The 11,476-nt window shown below is 33.1% G+C and overlaps 1 protein-coding gene across 1 annotated transcript in view; it reads left to right on the top strand.

Annotated features, from left to right (window-relative positions):
- Window positions 1–11,476, top strand: part of LOC125683764 (uncharacterized) — a 29,785-nt gene that overhangs the window by 5,498 nt on the left and 12,811 nt on the right. The window contains exon 2 of the mRNA XM_048925220.2: window positions 741–779. The gene's annotated coding sequence lies outside the window, so the exon portion shown is untranslated. The remainder of the gene's footprint in view (window positions 1–740; window positions 780–11,476) is intronic.

The following is an 11,476-nucleotide window of genomic DNA, read 5'->3' on the forward strand; positions in this document are numbered from 1 at the left end:
ATTTAGAATGTTTTTGTCGTGAAATCAGCTGATACATGCAATATAGGATGGTGGGTAATAGTTGGGGTAAAGGAGGAATTGGTATCAGTGACTACAGTTTCTATCCTGTTTATAAAGCATTTTCAAGTTGATTATTGATCCTTTCGAGAAATGTTACCATTTTTAGCTCACCTGGCTGATCGAGGACCAGTGTGAGCAATTAAGTGCCACCACTTGGTGTCCGTCGGCGATATATAGAATTTATTTTCATCGTCTTCTCCAGGATGGTTGTGTTAGTGGTACCATAGAAGTATTGTTACTTATTGTAGCCATCTGAATTTTTAAAATATTTCCCAGTGACTCTTGATTGGCTTAGACAAAATCAACTTACTCTTCAGAACTTTAATTGCTATACTTCACACAAAATGTTCCTCATTTGGTGTGATCCAAATTGCTGTAGTTATTCTAGACAGTCGAGCAATTCAGGCTCATAGGAGCCTCTTGTTCAGAAGATGTCAATGTCATTCCTACAATTCAGGCTCATAGGAGCCTCTTGTTCAGAAGATGTCAATGTCATTCCTACAATTCAGGCTCATAGGAGCCTCTTGTTCAGAAGATGTCAATGTCATTCCTACAATTCACATGTTTTCAAATTTTCAACAATTTGAAAAGTATAGGACTGTAAGTATATACAGGTATTATTTTTAGTATGTAATTGTTTTAGTTGTGAACGAAGGTGAATTTATTTCTTTCAATTGCAGATGAAGAGAAGTACGAGTCCTTCATGAAAGAAGATTTTTGTAAGTACATGTACAGTGTAGATAACACATTTTTCAGCTAATAGGTATATCGATGTTGAGTATATTGTATGCTGAAAAAAAAAATTTACGTTAAGTTTATATTTAAAATGTTAAAATCATTACAGTTTTTAATAAATACATGCACATTTATTTTAAATCGTTGCTTGTTTGACATTCTACATAATGTAGTAATGAGCAAGCTTGCTTTGACATATTTTTCTGTAGAAATTATAGTTTGAAATAAGATTAATTTCAAACATGTTATCAAAAGCATTGATTTGGGAATCACCATCCATTTTTTGTCTGAAGTTTCACTAAATCATTCTCCATCAATGTTTGTAGACATGTAATTTGACAAAAGGAATATTATATGGGAGACATTAGGCACTTTTTTCTCAATAGCTAGGTTTTGTGTGGGGGATACAATTTCAGAGACAGATGGGTAAAACTTATTTATCTGATTGTCCGGCTTTAACTGTAGGAATCAGCAATGAAAGGAAACAATGTCACCCTATTCAATTTCATCATTCCCTGCTATATTATCAAGAGTGCATTTACATTTCACAAAATGAAAACCCTAATGGCAGAGTATAATACATATTGAATAGGCAGATTTTATTAATCAATTATGAATAAGAGATTGTGTGTTACAACATGAGCGTCCTCTGGGGACCTGAAATTACATATATATTAAAAGATGCTGAACATGAAATTGATTTGCTTAGGACATTCATTTACTTGCTTAATCAATACCACTTATTTTAACTTTGTCTTTTATGTTGAAAAATAATACTGTAATTGAACAGACGTTTCCGTACGTAAACGGTCATACAAGAGTTTATTTTCCTTTAAATCAAGTTGATTCTGTGTTTGCTGAAACTCGGGATATATGAAATATATCTGAGACATATCGATTCTATTGTATTTAATGCCTTCAGAGTGCTCTCCTAATCAGTGACGTAGATTTCAGAATTACTATGTAAACAATGCTCTGCAAACAGATCCTGACTGCGTCTTTCAAGAATTATCACATTTCGCTCACTGCTGATGATGAATATTTAATAATTTCGTTATTCACTGTTACGCAAAATCAAATTAAAGAGATGCAAGAATTAGATGATTTTTTTCTCTCTATTGATCCAAGGAATAAAAAATTCCTTTCCTTGTACGTAATTGTACTTCATCTGGAGCATGTCCTCATCTGATGATAGGAAAGTCTTTAAAAGACCCAGATAGAAATGACAGAACAGTGTGCAATCAAATTAACTCCACATTAAAAGGCATTCATCAAATTAAACTTTTATCGGCAATCACAACTAAATCAGCATTAGATTTGAACAGTACAGTTAGATAAATTCCATCTGCTGGTGTATATATTGTGTTTTTAATATATTTTATATGTGATATTCAACAGCACTCTAGTGTTTGTTCCAAGAATTTTATTGTACAATGGAGTTGTTTTAATTATTTAACTCCTTTTCTCTTGATGCCACCATTTGATGCAATGATGTTTAAATTTTTGTTTTAAAATTTGATTCTTTTAAGTGGAATGAATTTTCTCAGTTACTTTAATGTGTGCAGCTTTCTATTATACCACACATCAAAAGAAGCACACTTTGATATAATTAATTGTCATTTAATGCAATAAGTCAGTTTAAATCCTTGATGAATTTTCATTGTTTGAATTTAAATGTTTCTGAAAAGGGAAACCATATACCCATGGCAACATATAAATAATAAACCTATGGGAACCAGCTGGAGGTAAAAACGACAGGTGGTTGGTTGCAATCCATGGACAGGTGAAAAACTTACCTTTGTGTTAAGCCAGGCATATTACAGTGTATGCATCACTGCGTCAGTGTCTTTTAAATTAACACTCAACAAGATTATCTACTGCTTTATCAAAATGTTATAGCATTTGTTTCAGAAGCTTGCTCTCTCTCTCTTTATGCAGACCCACCATTTTTCTTGGAATGCCATGATAGTAAAAGAAATTTTGAAAAAAAAATATTTTTGAAAAGCATTATAAATTAATTTTGGAACTGGAATGAATTTTCTGCAAAAGAATTATTTTCCAGGTAGGTGTTATTTTTTCTCTTTGAGGTGTTCTTAATTGACAGAAATTTGTGCAGTCATGAAGTTTCTTTGAGCGTACTTTTGAATATCCATGTATTCATCAGGAGGAACAGTTCTGTTTAACATGGTTGGAATTGTGAATGGAATAACTGAAAGAAATGGAGCTTAATATATTATATGTAAATCCCATCTTTTGTGTGACACTGCCTTTGGTTTAGAAAAGAGAACATGGTTGTTTAACCACAGAAGTCAATATTAGTTTATCATTGGGTATAGTAAGCATTAAGTTTCAGTTATTTGAGTAGATAAGTTGTAAGCTATTTCCTGTGCCACCGTCAACAAAGACTTGAAGTGTTTACCTATTGTATGTACATCCGGTGCCTACATGTCTTTATCTTGGGATAGAAAAACTTTTTGAAAAACAAGCACACTTCAGAATCTGAAATATTAATTGGATAAGATCGACTTAAGGTTCGGTAGAGGGGATCTGACTTTTTACACAGTTTAAACTTGACAGGATAAGGCTAATTTTAAAGGAATATATAATTGCTTTGAAATTTTGGGGTGTTGTGTAAATAAAGATGAAAAAAACTGAAAGAATTGGAAGTTCTCCTTTTTTTCTTCTAAAAACATTTAAATGTATTGTTAAGAAGTAGGATACCTTTATGACCCATATTTCTTTCATTAGGGAGGAAATACCCGTTATAAAGCTATCAGGAAATAATCAAAACCCCTAAATATCCCCCATTTACCTGAGCATAGGTAGTTGTGTATGTATTAATAGATCTAGATTTAAACTATCTCTGGGTGCGTCATTGCTCCGGACAGAGCTGCACCTTCAAATGTATTTATCAGCAATTTTACCATAATCAGGGTCTGTTTTACATTTGTAAACCCATAAATCACGCACTACTTCAAAAAATATGGTGTAAATAACTAAACAAAAATCAATGATATTATCCCGGAAACTTTTCTTTTTGTCAAATGTTGAAGTTGATGAGATTGGAAAAACATTTACAATGCAACTGCAATAACAATGAAAGATTGCCTCAGTGAAAGGTAATAAAAAAAAGGCAGGTGATGGTAGACATACTCATGAAGGACATATGGAATATTTTAGGTAGTGTCATTAATCAAAAAGTCAACTTTCTTTGTTTAGAATTTACATATTAGCATTTTTAGAGTTGGAAAAAAAAGGGGGGGGGGGGCTAGGCATATTAGATAACAATTGTACCTCTGAATTAGATTACACAACCCAGCATTGTTTTGTTTTTTTTAGCCTTAGATCTTTTTATAAAAAATAAAGGTGAAGTTATATAGATTTTTTTTGGCATGCAAGAAACATACATTTGTGTTTTGAGGGGAAAATCAGTTTATGAAAATTATGACAACTTGTAAAGTTTCTTCACGGAGTGTGGTTTAATCATAGTTTATGTTGACAATTCCCAGAATTTCACCATTATCTTAGTGATAATGGTGAAAATTCAGCAGTTTTTTGTTTTGTTTGATTGAAAAAAAAAAATTCTTTTTTTTTTTTTTGTCTTTTAACATAATGATTGTGGATTTTTTTAAAGCTATGATCAAGCTCTCAATTATGCAGGAGTTTGATGAAATTTTGTTGTGTTGTAAGTGGCAGACTTGCATCTGACCAGTGATGGCAATTAAAGATGGATTATAAATCCTTCAAACGTCAGTTGATAATCATTACAAATCACAGAAGAAATGCCTTGATTGTTTAAACACTTCAGTGAATTCCTGCATAGAATAAAATTGTTAATCTTTTTAAATGTGATGCTTTTTGTAAAGAAAAAAAAATGTTATGCCCCTTTCATCTAGATATTTTATTTGGTGAAAATTTTCCCACCATCTTGCACATCTTTACCACTGAATGCTGCCTCAGGAGTGTAGGTCTTGATTAGTGATGCTCCAGGCAAGTTAGATAGAGGGTAGACTCTCTAATGGGTGAAACTGTCTGTTCTTTCCTTGTGTAAGTGACAACCTTAGTGAGGGAACAAGTGGTCAAACAGTGAAAAGTCAATCTTTATTATCATGTTAACGAGGAATGAGAAAATGTCCCTTCCACCGTAGATAACAAAAGATAAGGGGACAAAAGTAAGGACAATGCAGTTTTTGTGGTGCCATTGTGGGGTTTTATTGGGAGGGGAGGAGCTGTAGGCAAAGTTGACCTTTTATACAAGACCATGAAGGAAATGGAGGGAATTGGAAAAAAGATGGGATTAAAAAAAATTCAAATCAAATCAGGGTGTTCAAGTTGCCAACAGTTGCAGTGATGTAACTCAGGCCATTCTTTCTGCATCATTGCCACTTGATTTCTTGATCTTGTGGTCATTCTGGTCATCATGTGGTCAAGGAAGAAGGGCAAAAGTTCATGAGGGTTTTAACATTGCCCAGCAGCAGCCAGTGACAGAAGATAGGTTGTAGATAATGAGGACATTCACTCAGGGTGCCAGCTTCATCTCCCACCAGCTGGGGCTAAATGACCCCAGGTGTTAATTAACTGCATTCAACTGACACAACATCTTTTGTTTATTTTGCCTGCCTCAATTGATTACATCCCTATATTTATTACATGATTTAAAATTAAGTATGGTCTTTTATGTTTAAAATCATAATTGTAGCAGGAAGTGTAGGTCAACTGAAATTATACAAAAAGATGTTGAGCTGATGAGATACCATTTAAAAATCCCTTAACTGTGTTGAATTGCAAATTGACAAAGAATAGACGGGAGTGGAAATGGGCAGCTATCAACATTTTTGGACAATTTCTCTAATACTATTCAAACTTGAGCAGTTACACTTTACAAAGTCATCTTGACCTAAGGTTGACCCTATACTTTTAAAGTCACATGTCAAGGCCACAGACACAGGTTTGGCAAGGATATGGTTTCCTGACTAAAATTCTGAATAATACTGGAGTTGTAAGTCTCGACTAACAGTGACCCCTGTTTGTATAAATCAGCAAATGTATTTGTACACCAGTTAGAGATGCCATAAATTTCAATCACACTTTTCTGTAATGCATTGATATAAGAGTATATTTAGAAGACATGAAAATTGACTTGAAAGAACTTGTGTGTTTAAACCTTTTGTATGATTATGTATTGTGCTCTAAAATGTGTTTAACCATATATAGCCTAATGGAAATTTCTCATAGATGAATGGAGCATTGTTGATGGCATCTCCCTTTCTTCTCTCCTCTTTTGCCACTTTCTCTCTTCCTCCCCCTCTCTCCCCTACTTTCATCCCCCCATTCATTCTCTCTTTCTTCCTCTTTCCCCCTCTTTCTCTCTCCCCTCTCTTTCCCCTCTCTTTCCCTCTTTCTTTCCATCTGTCTCTTTCTCCTCCCCCCTTTACAGAATTTCAGTTGCAAATTTTGACATTTTTCTTATTTTTTCAAGAGCTGAAATTATATGCAGAACTCTTCACTATTTTGTCCTTCCTGCATAATGCTGAAGGGTATAGATCATTAATTTAGCTCAACAGAAAATCTTATTCTATCTTCATTACTGAGATGCCAACCAATGTTACAACAATTTACATACAGTGTACTTGGAAAATCACTTTTTGATGATGTACCAAAGAGAATTAAATATCATTTTGTGATCATTCATTTTGTAAAATACATGCCTCTATAGAGAAACTGTAAAAGCTTGTGGCATTTATGTATGGGAGCAGAGTTGTGGAGATGATGTAAAAAATGAAGATAAATGCAAATGCTCTACAGTAAATCGTCAAGTAATCCCAATTTTAAGTCAACAAGGAATTTCAATCATAAATGTTACATGACCATTGATTTTCTATCATAAACTAAAAATCTCTCAACAAATTAAAATGATGGTTATTTACAATGTGCCATGAAAGATAATGTAAAAAAATGTTCATTTGCTTGGGACAATTTTTGATCCAACTGAGAATTCCGTTATTAGCTTTGCCTGCTTTCATGATCAAGCTATATAAAGTTTGTTCTTAGAATGCTCAATTTATTTCTGAATTATTGTTTTTATCAAACTACTGGTAGGAAAAGTTTTTAGAAGTAGCAACAGTAATAACAAGGCCCACGGGCCACAAAGTTCACCTGAGCAATCTTTCTTACTTCCTGAAGGGGAGAGGAAGAGACCAAGGGATTTCACTAATTGTATTCTATTACACCTATGAATGCTATATACCCAATATGTATTGGTCAGATTGGTTGAATGATTTTCAAGAGAATAAAAGTTTTCAAAAGTAAGATGGACAGATTGGATGTGAGCAAGACAAAATCATCAAACAAGCTATGGCGAGCTTTGTTAAAAGTGAAAAAGACATTTGAACCTGAGAGTGGACAAGAATGGAACATTTTGTGTGTTACCGTGAAATGCAATGAAAAATAAATAAATGAAAAGGAAAGAAAAAATGTCATTATGTCATTTGTTGTCAGCTAATGCATACAGTTCCAGATTCCAATCTTGCATAGAGTTTTAGGGTATTTTATTTAATATTCATTGAATTTGAAGCTTTGAATGAGTAAAAACTAATTGGCTGCATTTGAGAAAATTACAAGAACTACTGGATATTTGGGTATGCTTTTTAGAAAGGAAATGTGCAACCATCTCTGAAGTTGAAAGCATTTATGATAATTGTCTCAATGAGAAGAACCCGGTAATACATCAGCTGCTGCGTAAGATAGGGAAGTATATATTAGTCTAATATGGAATGGCTTTGCCCACATTTGAAAATACTTCCTTCTCTGAAACCAAGCATCTGAGAAAATTGTTACAAGGTATCAACTTTTCAGAGCAGCAAGGTTTTGGAGTGCATATTCTTAAAGGGAATGATGCAACTCTTATCATCAATGTTAAGACATTTAAGATGAATGTCTAGATGAGAAAGACCCATCAGTACATACCACGTAGATGCTTTGTAAAATAAGGAAGCATGTATTGGTAATATATGGAATGGCTTGTCCCACATTTGAAAATACTTCCTTTTCTAAAATAATGCAATGCCATATGTGATGCAGCAAGAACTTAATATTTATCACATAGGTATGTATGATTTATTTAGTCCAAACCTTGAATTCTTAAACCTACTGTAATCCTTGTAATAACATTAAAAGAAGAATATCTAATGTCCATTTATGTCAATGAATATGTTGCAGTATTGTATAGTATTGTTGGAATGGATGGCATTGTTTTATTTAATTTCTAAGAATTACATTATGAGGGGGGGGGGGGGGGGGAAACCCTTTTGTACATCTACAGTAAATTATTCTGCCTTTGAACTCTATAGTTACTTGTGTTTAATCTTTTCATTTGAAAATTGATGAGTATTGATTGAATTGCGTTTTAAGAATCTATCATTTCGGAAGCTGAAGAAGATCCATATTGCCTCAGTGGGTGTTTTGAAAAATAACCATTTTGAAGTGTCATGTCAAAATGACATGATAAGTTTGCGTGTTTTCGCACTGAAGGTATTGATTTAGCAATGCAATATTTACTTTATTTACCATAAAACATTGGCATTTTGGCTTTTTATACTTTGATGGTTTTCTATATCAGGAACGTATTGACGTACTTATTGTGTTGTGTTCTAATTAGTTTGGGCTGGACATGTTCTTTTGATTGATTGATATAATTATATTTCAAGTAGGGGAATTATTTTTACCTTCCACTGCCCTTTATAATAAATAAATTAAAGTATCACTTTATTCACAGGTTATCAAAGGTTAAATAAAATACAACATATACACAAGGAACATATAAAAATTCATTTTCAGAGGATGATTACATTGTAACAGAAAGATGTTTCAAGGTCTGACAATTGTGTTGATTTTAAAAGTCATATAGCCGTGCTTCATAAATAGTCTTTCACAAAAATCTAAGGACTTTGCATCTAGTAATTGATCTTGGTTTTAAATAACTATGATTTTAAAAAAATATATGTCAATGGAGTGTTTGCTCTTTTGCTGGTAACAATTGGCATCAGGATGTCCAAAGTGACTAGAATCAATGTATCATTTCCTTCTTTATAAATACCCTCACATTTTAAACTTTGCTAGAACTATACAGTGCCAAATTAACATGCAAATGACAGTGGTTATATGTGTAGGTACACATCACTGCAGATGGCAGGGCCCAACACATTCAATATGGGAGTCCTTTAGTTTTTACTCCATCCACAAATTAATTGGTGCACTAGTTCTTAATGTATAACTGGGACTTAAATGATCGAAATTCTAACGCTGTTGCTCCCATTGGCATGTAAATGTACAAGAAAAAGATAACAGTTTAATTTCTTTTTCAGAGTTATTGTAGGACTTAATGTCACACAAGATTTTAAGAATGTTTTCATGGAATTTCATGAAATTTTACAGCAATGTCATAACCATTGAATGATGCACAGATTGTAATTTTGCTGTAGCCAGAGTTATGGGACTTTATTTGGTTGAAAAAAGTAAGTTTTCAATGTGATTAATAGCTGCTAAAAAAATGGGATAGGGATATGAAGATGCATAAAATTCTTTTTAAATCAATGAAACATTTCATCACCAGTGTTGTATCTTTCTATGACCAGTGACAGGTCAATTTTTGGGGGGAGATGTCTAACGGAATTAGTATAAACTTCAGCAGGGCCATTCAAATAAAATGCTTTAATACTGTTACAGTAGTCAGAATATGTATACTGACTTTTTTTTTATTGCTATGCTGTATAACCAATACCATTATTCAATGTGTTGATCATGTAAATTAATATTTCATGAGTAATGATACATTTGTATATACACATTTATCAACTTCCTAGTATTACAGGTGTTTAGATAACTCATTAAAAGTTAATGTGAATTTCTGAAATAGTGCCATTATTAATGCATGTTCGGTTGTCATCCATGCACTTTAATATATACTAATGTCATCTGTAGATATTGTTACAAACACAAATAATTTTATATTATCAGAATCTGTACATTGGGAAAAAAACTTAATTGTGCTTCAAAGTGAGAACTTCCGCATTATATCTTGAAACATGTTATTAAGAGGGAATTATTGTTTAGATTTAATTAGAAACAACAGAAATTTAAAATACTGGCTATAAAGTTTTGAAACTATTCAATATTTCAACAAATTTATATCCTTAGATGTAGTGCAATTGAAATTCTTTTCTTCCATTTTGATGTAATATGAGGCTGCACTCGTGTAAAAATTTACTCCTTTGTTGTAATTATTACCATAAAGAGTAAAACCTTTAGTATCGATACATCATAACTCAGTACATGAAAGAGTCTCTAACAAGTTTTAAATGGAACTTGGAAAAACTAAAGTTTTAACAATTTTTCTGAATGACAGTCAAGAATTACACAGTTCTGTAACAGTGACAATCATCAAGATACTGTCGTGGCTATAATCTTTCAGCATGCACAATTTGATTTTTCCCCTTTTTCATGTTGTCATGGTAACTTATTTTGAATGTAAATGTGATGTGTCTGTGGCATATTTTTCCACAATGGGAGAAAAAGCTGCACATGCAACTTAAAGACTGTCAGCAAATTTGCAAACAGATACCAATTACGGTAGAACCTCTAGTTAGCACTTTAAACACATTTCGAAATTTCAGAGATTGTATAATCCCTGACTTTTAAACCCAATGTACAGTTATTAACTACATAATTAATGGAGTAATAAATGTGGAATTTTCCTTTCGATTTATTGGAAAGGCCTTTGTAAAGGAACGGTCCTTATTTGAACAAAAAATAATAGACATCGCCTTGTGTGCCATTCAGAGTCATAGAGAACTTAGATAAGATGACAGATGATGAAATTCTAGCATCGTGCATCGTTCCTTGGTTCTAATATTAGCGAGAAATTGCGTCAGAGAAAATCTAAATCAGTGTCTAGAAAAATTATTGAGGGTTAAAATTTACAACACATTCTTGGCATGTGTAAGTAAATGCATCAAAAGATGTATGATAGTATGGGGATTATTTTTGTCCCATAGAAACATCTGAGTCACCCCACAAATTAATGAGATTCACCAATGATGATAAGTTGGCTCTGATCGGCAGGTGTCCACCTCAAAATAAATCAATTTCCACTCTGGTCTTTCAGCCTGCACTGTGACGAAATTGATCGGTTCTCTGTTTTGATTGGTACTTAGGTTCAAATCTCTTTTACATAGGCACTTCCTTCAATCGGGATATAGAAGGGGCCTGCATCAGAAGAGACCTGAGCCTTTAATTGCATCCCAATATCCTAAGTCTATTTTTCTTTATGTTCGGCGAACCTATATGGTGATTATCTTGGCAATATTTTAATTGCCATCAATAGTCGTAGAATCACCTGCCAGACATTTAAAAAAGCTTGATAAGTATGTAAATGAAACAGAGACACAGGATTGATGTAAGAAAATGGCCGTTTCCATGGCTTCAAAATGTATCAGTAATCTCTTCGTACCATTGGTCTTGGTGCCCAGAACAAAGAAACGGAAGAGTAAATACACAAAGCCTGATGCTGTTTCTATTTCGTAATGAAAATTCGATTGAAAAATAAGGTAATTGATGATTAAGAGCCTAGGATGTCTGCTTTGTAGGTTTTAGAAGAGTTATGATTGTATATACAATCAAGCTT

Source organism: Ostrea edulis, chromosome 6, assembly GCF_947568905.1.
Source record: "Ostrea edulis chromosome 6, xbOstEdul1.1, whole genome shotgun sequence".
NCBI classification, from domain to species: Eukaryota; Metazoa; Mollusca; class Bivalvia; order Ostreida; family Ostreidae; genus Ostrea; species Ostrea edulis.